Source organism: Bubalus bubalis, chromosome 7 (genome assembly GCF_019923935.1).
Source record: "Bubalus bubalis isolate 160015118507 breed Murrah chromosome 7, NDDB_SH_1, whole genome shotgun sequence".
NCBI classification, from domain to species: Eukaryota; Metazoa; Chordata; class Mammalia; order Artiodactyla; family Bovidae; genus Bubalus; species Bubalus bubalis.
Window position 1 is genome coordinate 78,273,399 of NC_059163.1, and position 20,490 is coordinate 78,293,888.

Consider the following 20,490-nt stretch of genomic DNA (forward strand, 5'->3'; position numbering starts at 1 on the left):
CTCACTTCCTGGTATATATCTGAAGAAAATGAAAATAAAAACAGGGTATCCTAAAATTTATATGCCAATTATACCAAAATTAAACTGAAATTTAAAAAATAAATGGAGCACTTTATAAACTAAATGTATTTAAATGGTACTTTCACTTTCCTTTGGACATCTGAGAATATCTCTGATTATTACAAAGTAAAACCATTTTTGTGTGTAGATCAAAGTTTCTTCTATTCCTACTCCTCCTTCTCCTCCTCTTCTTTCTCTTTTTCTTCTTCTTCCTCAGCCCCTGCCCCATGCCTTCCTCTTTTTCCTCTTCTTTGATGATGTATGTACTTTTTGTCCTATGCCAAAAAATAAAGAAACAAACAAAAACTCTTCTATCTCAACCAGAGGTTAAAAAAAATCATATCTAAGCAACTTATCTTAACAATCAACAGGACATTTGTTTGAAAATTGTACATATGGTGAAATGAATGAAAGTTCCTGGAACTTTGTAAGGTGTGACTTAGATTCAGGGAAAAATATTTAAATAACTAGTAAGCTACTTATCTTGCTAGGCATGAAGTATTTCACAAACACACGCAGAAAAACAAACAAATAAAAACAAACAAAACAAAAAAACTTTTAATATTACCATTCTAATATCATAACTATGTGCACAATTAGATTTTATTTCATCATTCTAGAATTTGCTTTCTGTGGTATATCTTGTTATTTGTTTGACAAGATATTTTTGGCAGTGTATTGATAGTTTAATAGCCAAGCATGTAGGAGAGTGAGAGATTTTCCGTCTGTTGATTGAGAAAGCCAAAGGGAGGAAAAGCCATTGCACAATTCTAGAGCAGGGTGATTATTCAGAGAACTTCACAAGGTGGCTTTTATCATACTTTTTAAACAGATGAGTATCTACTGAAAATCTGATATCTCATATTTTTCTTTAAAAATTTTTTTCTTTCATTGCAGCTTTGCTCATCTTTGTTACAGCTTTGGTGGTCAGAGAAGTAATCAATGAAGAGTCACATGAAGAACACTGATGGATACAAGGTACACTGAATATGGGAATGTGGGAGTAGGAGCCGAGTTTTGGGAAAAGGGAGTGACTGGACGCCTCAACTTTGACTGAAGAGTACAATATTATCTTTTGTCTTCAGTAAATGAGTAAGAAAAAGTTTTGTGGTTGAAAAAGAAAAAATATTTTTAAAATTTCTACACTTGGCATTTGTGTAGTTTATTTAAAGATATCAAAAAGTGAAGTGGTTTAAGAACTAGCATAGGATGGGATGACTTTGGCTTTTTATTTATAAGTAAGAGAATTATGGTTGATGACACAATGCATTATCCTTAAGCTATAAACCATTTTGTTTCAATTTCCTATGCAGTTTAACACCTAACACTTCCTTCTGCCCTATAAATATTGGTACAAATTATAACTACTCATACAGCACAAAATATATAGAAATTAACTTTAATGTCCATACTGAGAAATTGTTGGAAGTGAATCATGACTGTAATAAAAGAGTAAGCTTTGAATCACTTTCCCAAAAAAGGTTTAATGTGTACAATTCAACATTGATTATAGGACATGGTTCAAGAATGAATTCCCCAAACAACTGGCAGATGTGATAAGGCAGTTTGAAAAGACAGAAGAAAATATGAAAAAGTACATTCAAGGCAATATTTATTGAACAATGAGAGACCACACAGACCATTCACCTGATAAATGTGATATTCCTAACATACCAAACCAGAACCAGAAATGAGTTTTTGAGTTGATATGAAAGATTAAAAGAGAGAGGGAGTGGGAGAGATAGAGATACTTATATGAGGATATCAAGCCCAAACAACCTAATTCTTAGTTGAAAATACTCAATGTTTGGATAATATAAGAAATATGCAGGGATTCAAGTAGCCAAAGCACAAAGGTAAGAATACGTGTTTGAGATATAATTTTGCCATGAGGTGAATAAATGTGGATTTGGGGTTTCTTTTTGTGACTTCCTAGAGTCCAACTCCCTATCTGATCTATTTCTGGATAGTTTTTTGTGGAATCATTGCCTCCAATCTTATGTATTAATGGGGGAGGATACTTTTAAGGATATGTCCTTCACTAAGTCTGTAAAGGAATCTGAACTCACTCTTCCTTCTCTATCACAGCCAGGGGCAGGAAGACAGCCCAAGGACCAACATGAAAGCCTCTTCATGGACTTTGAAAATTGAGAAAGGTACACACAGGCCTGAAATGGAGAGAGGCATAATGGAACTCAAAGAGTTGATATTTTAGGACATGACATAAATGCCGAACCAAATTCTAATTAATAAGTTTGAAGAATTATGGCATCCAGTGCTTTCTCCTTGATGGCAGATATCTGTGAACACTTCTTGGCAAAGTAAAGTACATTTTAGATGGTTTCAAGCTGTTTAAATTGATGTGAGAACAGGTAGAAATTGTAAAAGGATTGGTTCTACTTCACTATGTCAGTTTCTATTGTGATAAATAAATGGTTATCAGCTTTCCCAGCAAGTAGATGTCAAATGTGAGTCAAAGCTGGGATTACCAGAGCTGTTCAATCCTGAAAAATTATCAGCTATTTTGAAAACTATCCCCATAGAATTTACTGATATTTGTATAGCTATCATCAGAAATATGCTTCTTGTAATGATCCTTTTATGAACATCAGATTTATGTTATTTGTGTTCAATTCACAGGATAAGCATTCTCTTTTCTAATTTACTGTTAAATTTCTTACTTCTCTGGACCACTCATTTAAACTGTACAATGTGGGATTTTGATTCAGACTAACCTAAATACAACTTTCAATAACTAACTTTTCTGATTTTACTATTATTTATAACTCTAAAGATGATTAATCTCTAATTTAATCTCTTTTTGTGACACAGCAAAAATTTCTAAGATATTCCATATAAAATATGGATAGAAAATTTATGATTTTAACTTAAACACTAGCTATAAAATGTTGAATTTGCTCAGTTCATTTGATCATATTAAATTCTCATTTTTTATTATCACTCATAGGCCTCATAAATATCAGTACATTCTATTATACTTAGATCATTAGCCATTAAACACCAACTCACTTATTTGTCATACCAAAATTGGTTGATACATCTTTAAATTTCAGGAAGACATATCTTTTCTTACCAAAATCTGAAAGAGTTGTATAGTTAGGTCAAGTTGAGCCATAGGCAGTAGGCAGACTGATCTTTCTTTCTCTATACTGCTTTGGTTACTATACAAATAGATAGATAACGTATTTTTCCTTTTCACCTTTGAAGAGGCTAAGTTGGAGGCGATCCACAGCAGGAGGAAAATTGTAGGCAATAGAACATGCCATCTGGTAGGAGTATGCTGGAAAATCTTCAGCTTTCTCATTTCCAGAAAGTAAAAGTAAAAGTCTATTAATTCAGCTCCTTGCTTGGCTGAGAAATAAATTCCAAAAGTCTCAAGTTGCATCTGGTTTACTCCATGTCTGGCTCTAATATGTACAATGTAAGCCAGACAATTTGGATGAAAATATTGCTCCTCTCTGAGCTTTTAGCAATTGGAAGGAATAATAATGTTTTTCATGTCTTAAATTCAGACACTGTCTCTGATATTGATCTGGAATGCACAGCCTGTCTGGGCTGTTCCTTAAGTGGTGGGATATAGTCTAAAGATCTCTTCCTGAGAAGGAGAGGCTAATGATGGAAAAGATGGTTTCATAGATCAGCTTACCTGCCAGTGAATCCTATTACAAGACCATCATCAGTTCTCTGTGCTTTACACTGGTAAGACCTCTGAATCTGCTCTTTGGGGCATACAGTTGCCTTTGGAAGCTACCATGGCTTCCTACTTTTATAAAATTTTGACCATACCCTTCTTTCTATTTTCTTTTCTATTTATCTATAAATATGAGTTTTTAATGCAGAAGTCATGCTAACATGTATTTATGCTCTCTACAGGGCTTCCCATAGTCTTAAATGGACATGAAGCTTTTCTAACTATTCTGCTGATCAAAACAAATGTTATCCTTTTTCTCTTTACCTCATGGGCACAAGATAGCTGGCACAGTTCTAGGCATCAACTACATATTCAAATTAAGAAAAAAAGTGATAATTGGTCATCCAATCCTTATCTATCCTTTTCATCAGAAATAATACAACCTTTCTAAAAGTTCCTCACCAATAGTTATCTAACTTAGGTACCATTAGTCAGAACTATGTCACATGACTATCTTGCAAAGGAGGATAGGTATGTGGTTATTTTTCCAGTCTCTCTAGCAGAGGTAAGAAATTAAGTTTTGTAATAAGTATTGGGTATTGGTTTAGTTAGTCAACAGTTCCTTTGACTTGCATGAAAAGCAGTTAATACAGAGTTCACTTTAGTTCAGTTCAGTTGCTCAGTCATGTCTGACTCTTTGCGACCCCATGGACTGCAGCATGCCAGACCTCCCTGTCAGTCACCAAGCCCTGGAGTTTACTCAAACTCATGTCCATTAAGTTGGTGATGTCATACAACCATCTCATCTTCTGTCATCCCCTTGTGGTCCCATCTTTAATCTTTCCCAGCAAATGAGTCCATTCTTCACATCAGGTGGCCAAAGTATTGAAGTTTCAGCTTTAGCATCAGTCCTTCCAATGAATATACAGGACTGATTTCCTTTAGGATGGATTGGTTGGATCTCCTTGCAGTTCAAGGGACTCTCAAGAGTCTTTTCCAACACCACAGTTCAAAAGCATCAACTCTTCGGCATTCAGCTTTCTTTATAATCCAACTGTCAAAACTCTCTCTTCTTTATAGTCATGTACATCCATACATGACTATTGGAAAAACCATAGCTTTGACTAGACGGACCCTTGTTGGCAAAGTAATGTCTCTGCTTTTTAATATGTTATCTAGGTTGGTCATAACTTTTCTTCCACACAAATCAATAAATTGCAGTTGTTCCTAGCTACTAATTTGACAGAAAAAGCTTATTTAGTTCATGGAAATCAACAAAATATTTCATAGCTTCACGTTATTTTCTCACGTTATTTCATCCATGTTCTTACCCTTAGTTTGTGACAAACACTATCTATTCCTTAAACCCTATCCCAGGACCTAAACTGTTGCCCGCCAGGCTCCTCTGTCTATAGGATTCTTCAGGCAAGAATACTAGAGTGGGTTGCCATGCCCTTCTCCCGGGTGTCTTCCTAACCCAGGGAACAAACCCGTGTCTCTTATGTCTCCTGCATTGGCAGGCAGGTTCTTTACCACTAGCGCCACCTGGGAAGCCCAAGATCTAAACAACTCCTTCTTATATTGCTCTACATGCCATTACTGTTTATTTCCGTTATTCAACAAATATTTTGAGAATCATATCTATACAATAAAAAAAAATATTTCATAGCTTCAAAAGATAGAAAAAAGTACATAATTTAAGTTAATCAGTAGGCACTTCTTTAAGAATTCAAATTCCATGGTGCCTAATCTTATTATGGAGAAGGCAATGGCACCCCACTCCAGTACTCTTGCCTGGAAAATCCCATGGATGGAGGAGCCTGGTAGGCTGCAGTCCATGGGGTCTCTAAGAGCCGGACACGACTGAGCGACTTCACTTTCACTTTTCACTTTCATGCTTTGGAGAAGGAAATGGCAACCCACTCCAGTGTTCTTGCCTGGAGAATCCCGGGGACGGGGGTGCCTGGTGGGCTGCCATCTATGGGGTCGCACAGAGTCGGACACGACTGAAGCGACTTAGCAGCAGCAATCTTATTATATCCAGAGGAAAAACACTGTATGTGGGAATTATTTATAATTTTCCATTCACTAAGGGCTTCTAAAAATTAAACATAGAAACATTATTAAGGCAGTGTAACAAACTAAAATAATTCATATCTTAAATTGAAATTCAGGAAAAATCTAAACAGAGCCAAAGAACTTGCTTGTTATCTTTGCAGGAAATAATCTGATGCTCACCAGAGCCAAAAATACAAATCAGGCATCGTCAATCTTTATTCAAGACTATCACCTATAAAGGCAACATCTTTTTAATCTGTAAGTACTGGTTGCCCTGGAATCTAAGTCATGTTGTGTAGGAGTGGTGGGGCTTCTCTGGGGATATGAACCATCCTAATTTGGGGTTAGAGACATCCCAGGAAAGAATAAATCAAGAATGAACACCAGAGATAAAGCCCAGAGCAAGACCAGAGTAGGAAAACTTTTGCCAAAGTACCAAGCCAAAATTAAATGAAATATAGACTGTACAGTGAAAACATACTCTATTGCAGTCAGAAATATGTATTAATATTCAGAATATTGGCCTCATTGTCCACTCGCTATGTGTCTTTGGACAACTTGCTTAATTGCTCAAAATTTAGCTTTCTTAATATTAATGGAGAAAATAAGTCATAACTTTTAGATTGTGGTAAGAATTAGAGAAAATATAGATAAAATATTTTACAGATTATTTATCACAGGTAATTATTTGTCTTATTTTGGGATTGTCTTAAAAGTAGGGATTCAAGTAAGGCTTGCATTCAAGTAGCTCATATGGTAGATAGACCCAGGGAAAGAAATGGAGGAAGAAGGGAAACTGTGAAGATAAGAGGGAAGAAATAAAATTCAATGCAAGGATGTTATAACATTTACCACCAGAGGCATCAGGGCTTGACTTGTCTGGGCCTGCTTAGGGAACAAACAGAATGCTTCCCAGATTGGGTGACTCAAGGAGCAGAATACTAGGGCACTCAACCAGTCTTCTCTATTGGTTGAAAGTTTCCATTTTACATTGAGTGTTGCCCTGGAAGAGTAACCCTTCATAAAATCAGGCTGTACTGTATTTGTGGGCTCAGAGATCTAAGCAGATAGAGCAGACTCCTCTTAAATAGAACATTCAAGACAGAAAGCAAAAATATTTAAAAGTTTATGGATGAAGCTAAATGCTATCAGGGTTCCATGAGTCTGAGCTCCTGGGAAATAATGGTCAGCTCTTGCCACAGTCCCTGGTAGCTTGGATGGTAAAGCGTCTGCCTACAATGTGAGAGACCTGGGTTCAATCCCTGGTTGGGAAGATCCCCTGGAGAAAGAAATGGCAAAACACTCCAGTATTCACGCCTGGAAAATCCGATGCACCGAGGAGCCTGGTGGGCTACAGTCCATGGGGTTGCAAAGAGACGGATATGACTGAGCAACTTCTCTTCACTTCACTTCACTTGCTACAGTTGAAATTAGTGGCAAGTCATAGAGATATAACATGGGTAATAGAGGGATCTGCTATAGTTTTTGATAAGCTTATTATTATAGTGGTGAAATTAAAGGACATAAACAGGCTTTCGGCAGTCATGCCATAAGGACATAAATCAGAAATTAAGAGCTTGAAAGACTGATCCAAGTGGCAAATGTCAAGGTGCTTGAGAAGTAATATCTTTGGACAGTGTGTTTTTAAATGGTATAATCTGTCTCTGTTGTGGCAATATTTTTATCTTCCTAAAGTGGCAGTGTTAGTGAGTTACTGCTGCACATAGCTACTGAGAATTTAGTTGTTTCAGTGGCTTATTTGCCTGGCTCCCCTGTCTATGGAATTTTTCAGGCAAGAATAGTGGAGAGCATTGCCATGTCCTCCTCCAGGGGATCTTCCTGATGCAGGGGTCGAAACGGAGTCTCTTATATCTCTTGCATTGGCAGGTGGATTCTTTACCACTAGAGCCACCTGGGAACCTCCTTGCCAATACAAGAGACATAAGAGACTCAGGTTCGATCCTTGGGTTGGGAAGATCCCCTGGAGGAAAGCATGGCAACTCAAACTCCAGTATTCTTGTCTAAAAAATCCCATAGACAGAGGACCCTAGCAGGCTACAGTCCATAGGGTAGAAAGAGTCAGACACAACTGAAATGACTTAGCATGCAGTAGAGGTTTAGAAATATTATATTCAACTATTTTCATCTTCTTTGCCACAAATTCAATATATAGATCTACCTCTAAACCATGTCTCAAATATCGTCATTTTGTTCCATTGTCAGCATCACCACTCAAATTCAAGGCTTCTTTGGTATAATTGTCATTCTTTCTCTATAAACATACTATGGTGACAATAAAACATGTCAGACCATTCAAACCCTCCAGTCTTTCCCTTGTTGCCATTGTTCATGTGCTAAGTCATGTGCTAAGTCTTTGCAACCCCATGGACTACAGCATGCCAGGCTTCACTGTCCTTCACTGTCTCCTAGTTCTGTTCAGTTCAGTCACTCAGTAGTGTCCGACTCTTTGCAATCCCATGAACTGCAGCGTGCCAGGCTTCCCTGTCCATCACCAACTCCCACAGCTTGTTCAAACTCATGTCCATGGAGTCTGTGATTCCCATCTAACCATCTCCTCCTGCCTTCAATCTTTCTCAGTGTCAGGGTCTTTTCCAATGAGTTAGTACTTCACATCAGGTGACCAAAGTATTGGAGCTTCAGCTTCAGTCCTTCCAATTAATATTCAGGACTGATTTCCTTCAGGATGGACTGGTTTGATCTCTTGGCTATCCAAGGGACTCAAGCATCTTCTCTAGGACCACAGTTCAAAACCATCAATTCTTTAGCACTCAGCTTTCTTTATGGTCCAACTCTCACATCCATATATGACTACTTGTAAAACCATAGCTTTAACTAGATGGACCTTTGTCAGCAAAGTAATATCTCTGTTTTTTAATATCATGTCTAGGTTTGTCAAAGCTTTTCTTCCAAGGAGCAAGCATCTCTTAATTTCATGTCTGCAGTCACCATCTGCAATGATTTTTGAACCCAAAGAAAATAAAGTCTGTCACTGTTTCCATTGTTTCTCCATCTATCTCCCAGAGTTTGCTCAGATTCATGGCCATTGAGTCAGTGATGCTATCTAACAATCTCAGCCTCTGTTATCACCTTCTCCTCCTACCCTCAGTCTTTCCAACCATCAGGGTCTTTTCCAGTGAGTTGGCTCTTTGCATCAGTGGCTAAAGTATTGGAGTTTCAGCTTCAGCATTAGTCCTTCCAATGAATATTCAAGACTGATTTCCTTTAGGACTAACTGGTTTGATCACCTTGCAGTCCAAGGGATTCTCAAGAGTCTTCTCCAGCAACATAGTTTGAAAGGATAAATTCTTAGGTGCTCAGCCTTCTTTATGCTCCAACTCTCATATCTGTACAGGACTACTGGAAAAACCACAGCTTTGACTATATGGACCTTTGCTGGCAGAGTGATGATTCTTCCCACTAATCTTGGATTAAATTCCAATTTCCTTTAACTTGCATATAGAACCCTATGTTATTTGTCCTCCAATTACCTCTGTGAATTTATTTTACTACTTTTCTTATTGCATACATACAACAGTTTAGCCACAAAGATGTTCTTTCTGCTCTTCTAATTCCTGAAGATTATTGCTACATTGAGAACATTTCACTTCCTTTTTTTAAATTTTAATCCCGTAATGCTTTTCCCTAATTATGGCTGGTTCTTTTTTATCATTCATATTTTAGCATTTTCTTGGCTACCCAAACAAAAAATGTCACTCTGTTATGTCTATCGAATCACCCCATTTTAATTCCTTCCATAACACTAATCAGTTTTCTAAATCTTTTCTTGTTTATTTGCTTGTTTATTTTCCAGTTTCTTTTACTAGGATATAAACTATATGAGTGTGGAGATTTTTCTCTTGCTCAAGCCTGTATCCCCAGTAACTAGAATAGTGTCTGGAACCTCTTGTTTGTTCAAAAATTATTATTTAAATTAATGAATGAATGCATGAATCTAGTTGTAAGCTAAATACTTTGAAAAGTATTGCTGAAGACGCACTGCTTTTTTTTTTGTATTTTATTTTATTTTTTAACTTTACAATATTGTATTGGTTTTGCCATATATCAAAATGAATCTGCCACAGGTATACATGTATTCCCCATCCTGAACCCTCCTCCCTCCTCCCTCCCCATACCATCCCTCTGGGTCGTCCCAGTGCACCAGCCCCAAGCATCCAGTATCGTGCATCGAACCTGGACTGGTGACTCGTTTCATATACGATATGATACATGTTTCAATGCCATTCTCCCAAATCATCCCACCCTCGCCCTCTCCCACAGAGTCCAAAAAACTGTTCTATACATCAGTGTCTCTTTTGCTGTCTCACATACAGGGTTATCACTACCATCTTTCTAAATTCCATACATATGCATTAGTATACTGTATTGGTATTTTTCTTTCTGGCTTACTTCACTCTGTATAATAGGCTCCAGTTTCATCCACCTCATTAGAACTGATTCAAATGTATTCTTTTTAATGGCTGAGTAATACTCCATTGTGTATATGTACCACTACTTTCTTATCCATTCATCTGCTGATGGACATCTAGGTTGCTTCCATGTCCTGGCTATTATAAACAGTGCTGCGATGAACAATGGGGTAAATGTGTCTCTTTCAATTCTGGTTTCCTCAGTGTGTATGCCCAGCAGTGGGATTGCTGGATCATAAGGCAGTTCTATTTCCAGTTTTTTAAGGAATCTCCACACTGTTCTCCATAGTGGCTATACTAGTTTGCATTCCCACCAACAGTGTAAGAGGGTTCCCTTTTCTCCACACCCTCTCCAGCATTTATTGCTTGTAGACTTTTGGGTCGCAGCCATTCTGACTGGTGTGAAATGGTACCTCATAGTGGTTTTGATTTGCATTTCTCTGATAATGAGTGATGTTGAGCATCTTTTCATGTGTTTGTTAGCCATCTGTATGTCTTCTTTGGAGAAATGTCTATTTAGTTCTTTGGCCCATTTTTTGATTGGGCCATTTATTTTTCTGGAGTTGAGCTGTAGGAGTTGCTTGTATATTTTTGAGATTAGTTGTTTGTCAGTTGCTTCATTTGCTATTATTTTCTCCCATACTGAAGGCTGTCTTTTCACCTTGCTTATAGTTTCCTTCGTTGTGCAGAAGCTTTTGTTTAATTAGGTCGTATTTGTTTATTTTTGCTTTTATTTCCAATATTCTGGGAGGTGGGTCATAGAGGATCCTGCTTTTAGTCCCCAAACCTAGATTCTTTGCAACATAAATTTAAGGGTCTTGAGTATTTGTCCCAAAGAATAGGGAGGAGTTTATTCCTTCCTGAGTTCACTCTAGGAGTCCAGATGATTCTTAAATTCAGGAGCAACCCCTCCTTCTCATCTCATTTCAGGACTTTCATACCCTACATGAATCTTGTAGTGCAATGCCCCTGCGTTTTTTTTTTAACTGATGTTCACCCAGCTACCGTTTTCACTGGTCTTTGATGAGTACAGAAATTGAAAGCACACATTTACAAACTTTTGTAGCAAATTTGACATCATCATCCCAACTAAGTGTATGAACATTTTTTAAAATTATTATTTTATTCTAAAGAGATTCAGTTTGTGATGGATTAGAGAAAAATAAAAGCATGTCCTTCATGACAAATAGTTGGAAAAGCTGCTATTTTAAAGCCAGAGTAGATATGAAGCTCAGAGAAGACTTGCAAAGCCCAGTGCCAGCTCAGAATCATGACAGCCAGAATTTTTAGATAATTAATGAAGAGTTTCTCAAATTTGAGAGTGCTCTTAGACTCCTTATATGTCCCTAAATTATTTATAATATAATATTTGAATTTATAAGCAAAAATACATGAACTCTTCATGTGCATAGATTTTATGCAACTATAAAACCAAGATAAGTTTAAAATTTAAAAGTTCAAATAATTACCATTCATGTATGTAACTTATTTCACAGAAACTAAATCGATACTTATTTGGGCATATGATAATAATTGCTATGATGCAGGTTTTAGAGAAATTTCTAGAGCAGGGATGATTCTAGAACCTTTTTCAATAAGAATAAAATAGCAAATATGTTCAGATTTTTAGTCATATGATCTCTTGCAACTACTCAACTCTGCTATTGTAGCATGAAAGTAGCCACAGACATAAAGTACATGAATGGTCCTTTGGAATACACTGGTTTTCAATGTTGACTCTGGATTCCAGGTAATAGCAGAGAGTGAATAAGAAATCTGAGAATAGTAATACAGGTCTTGTACAAGCACATGGCTTATAGACTAAATGATGTGAAAGCAAAAGCAGGGAGCCACTTGAAAGAAACCTGAAGAACGCTACAAAATAAAAAGATATAGTGGAAGGGAGCTATTCTTTTTTATATCTAGTTGTATAATTTCCCCAGGTTCTCAGGGAAGAAGAACAGAAAGTTTGCATTGTATTCAACAACTCCTCAGTAATAATAACAAATAATAATGATTCACATACATTGAGTGTTTATTAGATGCAAGAGTCCTTCGTATCTGGGTTAATCACTTAGGCTATCTGGCTCTATTGTCTTGGTCAGCAGATAGGTTCATTTAACCACATCAGATCGGAGATGCGAGTCAGTTGTAAGATACACAAGCTTAGAGTTTAAGGAGGTTCTGGCTATAGTTATTGATAAGCACACAGATGGTACTGTGAACATGAGATCACACTGGGAAATACTATAGACAGGTTAAAAGAGTTTAGCACCAAGCCATGGAACTATACATATAGAGATCCAGAATCAGATCACATTCTATGGGGACACCAAATTTCCCTCTGTGAACTATGAAGGATAAAACTACACAAGATAAGAGCACTTGGTAAGCCATGGATTTTGCAAAGAATGGAAAAATAAAGGTTATCTGGATTTGCATGGAAAGAAATAATTATCACGAAAGCCCACAGGTCACTGTAGATTCAATTATATGTTAGACACTCAAACTCACTTTAAATTATCAAATGAGAAAATGCAGTGTGGACTAAGGATATTTTATGAAAAAAAATCTATTTTCCAAAGATTCTATCTATATTAAGGAAAGTCATCTTGAAGTGTCTGCATCATCATTGTATAATTAGCACCCCAGGTTATATTTATTTAAGCCGTTGAAAGTCAGAAGAAGCACAACTCTATCTGGCAATACCATGATGAATAATACTCCTAATGGGGTTAAAAATTGAAACTAATTGGTTTGTGTGATTGTTATTAAGTCCAATTTAAGTTAGTTAATGGAATTTTGTTTGGCAAGGGAATAGAGTTTATCTTTGCAGATGATATTTTTATCTTTGCAATAAGTTTCTGTCACCCTATTGAATTCATGTATCTAAATAAAGTTAAAGTGATAATGTTCCTCTGCATGCCTCAGGTCAATGGTTAATTTTAGAGAAAACGTAGTAAGAAAATTCATAACATTCCTGGTACAGTGGTATCTCTATCTAGAATACCGACACACTCAATCTTCATTTTCAACAGACTCCATGTAAGATCAGGTCACTTAAAACAGTGTGACAGTTTAGTGGAATATAAGTCCATAACACAGTTGCCTAAATAGATTCCAGTGTCACCCAATGATGAAATAAATGATCTTTCATGAAAACCAGATTTGGCAGGAAACCCAAAAAACCTAATTAAGTAAACAATATACAACCTAGGTAGTCTTCTACACTATTTATTATACTTCATGCATGATTGTTTCTTAACTGACTTGTGTATATAGCCTGGCTAAACTTTGAAATGAGTATTCACATATGTCATATCTTTTTGCCGTTTCACACTGTTCATGGGGTTCTCGAGGCAAGGATACTGGAGTGGTCTTTCATTCACTCCTCCTCCAGTAGACAAATTTTGTCAGAATTCTTCACTATGACCCATTCATCAAGGGTGTTCCTGCACAGCATGGCTCATAATTCATTGAGATATGCAAGTTCCTCAGCTACAACAAGGCTGTGGTCCATGAAGTGGTATGACACCAGATGATGAGCCTCCCAGGACAGAAGGTGTCCGATATGCTACTAGGGAAGAGCAGAGGGCAGTTACTAATAGCTCCTAAAAGAATTAAGTAGCTGGACCAAAGCAGAAATGATGTTCAGGTGTGGATGTGTCTGGTGGTGAAAGTAAAGTCCAATGCTGTAAAATATTGCATAGAAACCTAAATGTTAGGTCCATGAATAAAGATAAATTGGACATGATCAAGCAGAAGATGGCAAGACTGAACGTCAACATCTTAGGAATCAGTGAGCTAAAATGGATGGGAATGGGCAAATTTAATTCAGATGACTATTATATCCACCACTGTGGGCAAGAACCACTTAGAAGAAATAAAGTAGCCCTCACAGTCAACAAAAGAATCTGAAATTAAATGAAAGGATGATTTCAATTTGTTTCCAGGGTAAACTATTCAACATCACAATAATCCAAGTCTATGCCCCAACTGCTGATACTAAAGAAGCTGAAGTAGACTGTTTCTATGAAGATCTACAAGACCTTATAAACTAACACACACACACACAAATAAGTCCTTTTGTCATAAGAGATTGGAATGCAAAAGTAGTTGAAAGTCAAGAGATACCTAGAGTAACAGGCAAGTTTGGCCTTGGAGTACAAAATGAAGCAGGGCAAAGTTAGCAGTTTTGTAAAGAGAGTAAGTTGGTCATAGCACACACCCTTTTCCAACAACCCAAGACAACTCTACTCAGGGACATCACAAGATGGTCAATATCAAAATCAGATTGATAATGTTCTTTGCAACCTAAGATGGAGAAATTCTATACAGTCAGCAAAAAACAAGACCTGGAGGTGACTGTGGCTCAGATCAGGAGCTTCTTACTGTAAAACCCAAACTTAAATTGAAGATAGTAGGGAAAACCACTAGACAATTCAAGTATGACCTAAATCAGTACAGTGGAGGTGATGAATAGATTCAAGGGATTAGATCTGGTAGACAGAGTGCCTGAAGAACTATGGACAGAAGTTCATAACATTGTACAGGATGCACCACAACTAACCCAGAGATAAAGAAATTCAAGAAGACAAAGTTGGCTGTCTGAGGAAACTTTACAAATAGCTGATGAAAGAAGAGAGGTGAAAAGCAAGGGAGAAAGGGAAAGATATACCCAACTGAATGCAGAGTTACAGAGAATAGCAAGAAGAGATAAGAAGGCTTTCTTAAATGAACAATGCAAAGATAGGAGAAAATAATAGAATGGGTAAGACTAGAAATCTCTTCAAGAAAAATGAAGATATCAAGGGAATAGTTCATGCAAGGATAGACACAATAAATGACAAAAATGGCAATTGCCTAACAGAAGCAGAAGAGATTAAGAAGAGTTGGCAAGAATACACAGAAGAATTCTACAAAAAAAGGTCTTAATGACCTGGGTAACCATGATAGTATGGTCACTGATCTAGAGCCAGATATCCTGGGGCATGAAGTTAAGTGGGCTTCAGGAAGCATTACTATGAACAAAGCTAGTGGATATGACAGAAATCCAGCTGAACTACTTAAAATCCTAAAAGATGATGCTGTTAAAGTGCTGCACTCAATATGCCAGCAAATTTGGAAGACTCAACAGTGGTCACGGGACTGGAAAAGTTGTTTTCATTCCAACTCCAAAGAAGGGCAACGCCAAAGAATGTTCAAACTACTGTACAAATGTGCTCATTTCACATGCTAGCAAGTTTATGCTCAAAACCCTTGACAGCAATACATGATCCGAGAACTTCCATCTGTACAAGCTGGGTTTAGAAAAGGCAGAAGAACCAGAGATCAAATTGCCAACATTCACTGGATCATGGAGAAAGCAAGGGAATTCCAGAAAAACATCTACTTCTGTTTCATGGACTATGCTAAAGCCTTTGTGTGGATCACAGCAAACTGTGGAAAATTCTTAAAGAGACGGAAATCAAATCCATTCTCATGGCATAGTTGCCACTGTGCTTTGGATCATTCCCCCAATTCAAAGTAGCTCTGGATTCTTGTTTCCTTCTTTAAACAGTTTTTCTAGGCATCACATCCATATCTCCCCAGTAAAAGCAGAAGAAATTTATGGGTTCCCAAGTAGTTTGCTACATGCAAAACATTGAGGTGATGCTGAAAATTCTTAGGATCTGTGAGCTTGTTAGTAAGGCATCTAAGATTAACAGTTGTGCTGAGATACACAGACACTTTAAGCTACTATATAGATTTCTATTTTGTTTCATGACCTCTAATTTCTGAAGTGTTAAATGATTTCCTTTTCTATGTTTGGTTGCTCTTTATAAGATTTTCTTCCTTTCTAATCTATATATTTTTTAATTCATTTTATTGGGTTCTTGTCTGGGGGAGGGAATTCTATTCTGCCTTAATTCTGAAGATCTTGTTCCTCCCTTTTTAGATGGCTCATAAGGGCTTATAAAGGCCCAAATAGAGGTGTTTTAGAGAGGCTTATTTCTGGATTAAACAGTCATCACTTATAATTGCCATCCTAATGCCCCCAACAGGAAGCTTTACAAAAGGTGACTTTCTTTTCTGGGAGTGCCATCACTAATATCAGCACTATCTTCAGCATGGCTAGAATAAAGGAATTTGACCTAGCTGTCTGCAAGAAGCATGCCATTTGGCTAAGGAAAAATAAGTGACACAACTTGAATGTCATTTTTAAAAAAATAATAAATGCAGATGGAAATGACCAATAATTTTTGAAGGAGTAAGGAAGATTACAAGGAAATATAAATTTAAATCCCTTGGATAATGTTAAATGAATTTGAATAGGAGTTTTAAGGTGGGATTTAGACTTTTGACAATACAAAAAGTACTCCTTGAGGTCAGGGGTACATTGTGAGCAAAAAAGAGAAGAGGGGCAGCATGGGTGTATATATACACCGTATTAATCAGCTTGGCTCTATTATGAGATACAAGAAGCAAGAATGTGCAGTCATGTTTTAAAAAGACAAATTATAAAGACTGAGTGATGACCTTAGTGATTTTATGACTTTAACCTTCAGCTTTGGAGACTGCCCCCACCCCCCAAATTTAAGATACACCTCATGTCAGATTCCATGTCTTTTCAGTTGAACATTTAGATTCTTTTCCTCCTGTTGAGAAAAATACGCTTTTTCAGCTAGCTAACCCCACCTTATTGAGTTCAGATACTAGCAGGCTGACATTAGTAACAAGAGATTAGAGGTGTGAACTTCCTCAATTTATGTTAACAAGGTGCTAAATGCAAAGGCCAATTATGAGTACCCCTGAATGTCAACTTCCTGTCGCCTGAATATCCAGTGAATGAGCTTGATCAGGGTATAGCCCTTGTCCTGTGGTATTTATAGGATTCTCAGCTGAAACTTATTGGATTCCTGAAAGTGTGGCTTTTAAATTCTTCAGGGTATTGAGGAATGTTGTGGGTTCTCTATAAACGCTCCAGATGCTGTCCAGAACACCTGGCAATAAATTCCAGCCTCTCTGACTTCCCATTTCTTCTGATGCAGGGTTATTAAATATGAAATATTGCATGCTGAAATTCACATAAAACAGCCTAATTAGTAATAGGAGGAAGTGAGAGCAAGGGCACATGTGGTAAGAAAGGGATCATGGAGGGGGTAAGGATAGGGATCTATAATTGCAAAAACACAAGGAACTCACTCGCCATCCATTCAGCACCCTGCCCTGCCTAACTATACCCTTCTGCTGACCTCCATTGTTCGGGTCACTCTTTTTTTCATGATTTTTTAAAGCCTCTTTTTAAATATATATTTTACTGTAGGACAGTTTTAAATTAACAGAAAAGTTGTTAGGATAATACAGAGAGTTTTCATGTAAGTCTCACTCAAATATTGGCTTACAAGGAAATACTAAGACCCAGTTCACTGTAGGGAAGAAATATTTTTCCCTAATTCCTTTCCTACCTTCGTCATACACAATGTTATGCTCTGGTTTAGAGTCTCAAAAATTCTGATAGAATAAGCTTAGTTAAATGATATTATGACTCATAGTGCTATTTGTGCTGCAAGAGAGTTACCTAAAGCATGGTCAATGGACTCCTTCCAATTTACAGAATGTTTGTAACCAGTCTTCAAAGAAAGAAGCAGCTTATGACAGAACTTAAATTCTCTATTTTGCTGAGTTTCTTATAGCAAGACCTTTATTTTTTTTCTGTTTTAGTAAGGAAGCCATGCATTTATTTGCATTCTGTTGTTATCCTCTGTTACGTTCCAATAGCCTCCTCTACTACTCATTGTTCTAAATCAACTATCTGCATTACTTTTCCTGTGAAGCCTCTAGAACTGCAAGGATGGCCCCCCTCCCCTAGTCTTTCTTTTAATATTGAACAGCCTTTAAAATTTAAACACCTTGAGCATAGGGCAAAGTCCTAAAATTTTCTTAAAGAGTTAGGCAAATGGAAGAGGGTCCCTAATGCTTCTTGAATTGTATAAAAGTCCGATACTGGATTAAATTGAAAAACTGCCTATCCCTTGTTCCCCTAGCCAGGTCATGAAATAAATAAGTATAATTCATAGTGTAGTTTAATGTTGAAAAAAATTAATAAATTTTGATCTGATTGGACTATTGACATGAATGCAAAATAGCATTAAATTAATTTAAAATTATTCATAACCTTAACTCTTCAGCAATTTTTTTTTAGGTTGATCTTCCATTATCTATCCTTGGTACTCACTGCTTATTACTTATAATGACAACATTATAATACTCTTGAGTTCTCACCTTCTGTATTTTTCAACAAATGAAAAAATCTTGATTTGAATTTTTTAATCTAGAAAATCCTTTTTTAAATGAGAGAAAATGACACTAAAGGGAAATAGGATTTCCTTCCTAGGTTCTAATCATATATATTTTTATCAGTAATAACACTATCAATAAAAGGCCATCTTCCTTGTACCAGACTAAACCCATTAATCACTGTAAGCAGGTAGACAAACTCAAAGTTCTAATATATTATGGTCTAGATTACAGTCTTATCAAGAGTCCTCTTGCCCCACTGGTGGTATTTTGCAATGTTTGGAGGCATTTCTGTTTGCCACATTTGGGCAGGGGCAATTACAGGTATGCAGTGCAAAGAAAGGAAAGCATATAGGGCAGCCTTCAAAGCGAACAACTAGCTGGCCTAAAATGTAATAGTTTCAAGGTTGAGAAACCATGGTGTACATGACCAATACAGGATAAACTTTGGTCAAGAGAATAAAGGTGGAATGGGTTTTATAGGATGAGGAAGGACATGAAAGCACATTAAATAGCTTGATATCTGAAGGAAAATTTATGCAGTGGTTTTAACCAAATGTAGGGGAAAGTGGGTGGATGTGATGGTACAAAGTAGTGAGGTACATTCTAGGTTATTGGAAGTTTTATACTTCTCAGAAGGGAACCTCTGGAAGATGAATAAGATGACTAAGGGCATTTTAGATCAAGGACTTCAGAATCTGAGATGTAAAACCTATATGTAAGATAAAATTTAATACAGTGCTTTAAATGTTATGATAGTGATATACACAGGGAGGCAAGACAGCATATAAGACAGAGAAATCACCAAAACAGAGAAGGATTGGAAAGGCTTTCTCAGTGAGATGATGTGGTTCCATTTATACTGAATTCTAAAGGATGAGTCACAGTTAGCTAGAGGACAGTGGAAAGTGGTAAGTAGTTTATTACAGACAAAAAGAAAAGTACACAGAGCAAGAGGGTAGAAAGAGTCTGGAAAATGTCTTGTTTTAAGTAGTTCAGTATGTATTCCTCTTATTGTAAGAAATAAAGAGAATGTTGAGGGATGAGGCTGGAAAAGAGGGAGTAGAAGTCAGAAAATAATGAAATTTCTCTTATGCCAATACTGACATTAGTAGTGATCATGGAATGCCACTGAAAAATATAAAGCAAGTGAGTAACTTCATGATTCATGCCTTTGGAAAATCACTCTGTCCAGAGAGTGTGGCTGGAGGGACCAGCCTTGGGGTCAAGGAAGTCAGACAGGAGACTTCAGGACCATCTGAACAAGAGTAGCTGGTGGTCCCACTGAGATACCCTAACTTACCTGGCATATTATTTGGTAGTTTTCAAAATGTGAAGGAGATCAGATATCTATGAATAAGTATTTTTAAGGGCTTTAAGTCATTCCCCTAAGCATATCACCATTCTAGAAAACGTAGACATGCAGGTGAATCAAACATGGTTACTGATCTCCACAAGTTACAGGAGAGATAGGACATGTATATATTAATTGATACCTAAGTAAGAAATGATACACTCCACAACAAGGGTACAGGTACATTGCAATGCAAATTTAGAGCAAGCAAAGGATGATTGCTCCATAGAGAATAAGAAAGGGCTCTAAGACAGTAATGAAAATAGAGCACACTACTAATATCACAGTAACATAATAAAATAATATGTGAAAGTTATTAAGCATTTATTATTAGTAAATGCTTCATTTAATCCTTATGTGATTCCATGTTAGGTACCTTTTTCAGATGGGGAAGCTGAGGTTGTAAAGAGGTTGAGAGATTTGGCCAAGGTCACCTAACTGCTATATGGAAAAGTTAGGAATTAATCTAGGTGTGGATGAAGCAAGCACCCTTTAGAAATGTTGAGAAGAAAGGAACAGGCTTCTCTGTGGAAGGAGGAACATCATTATAAGCCCTGAAGTAGGGCATCCCAGAGTACATATGGAGAAAATAGAATGGTTTATTTTGCCAGGAGCCTGTGTGGATAAAATATCTACAA

At 36.9% G+C, this 20,490-nt stretch overlaps 1 long non-coding RNA gene across 2 annotated transcripts in view; it reads left to right on the forward strand.

The window, feature by feature from the left end:
• Nucleotides 1-737: 737 nt before the first annotated feature.
• LOC102414346 overlaps nucleotides 738-20,490 on the forward strand; it is a 28,364-nt gene continuing 8,611 nt past the window's right edge. For both annotated transcript variants that reach the window (XR_003110663.3, XR_003110662.3), the window contains exons 1-4: nucleotides 738-865; nucleotides 958-1,038; nucleotides 2,149-2,216; nucleotides 5,932-6,028. This is a non-coding gene — a long non-coding RNA (uncharacterized LOC102414346). The remainder of the gene's footprint in view (nucleotides 866-957; nucleotides 1,039-2,148; nucleotides 2,217-5,931; nucleotides 6,029-20,490) is intronic.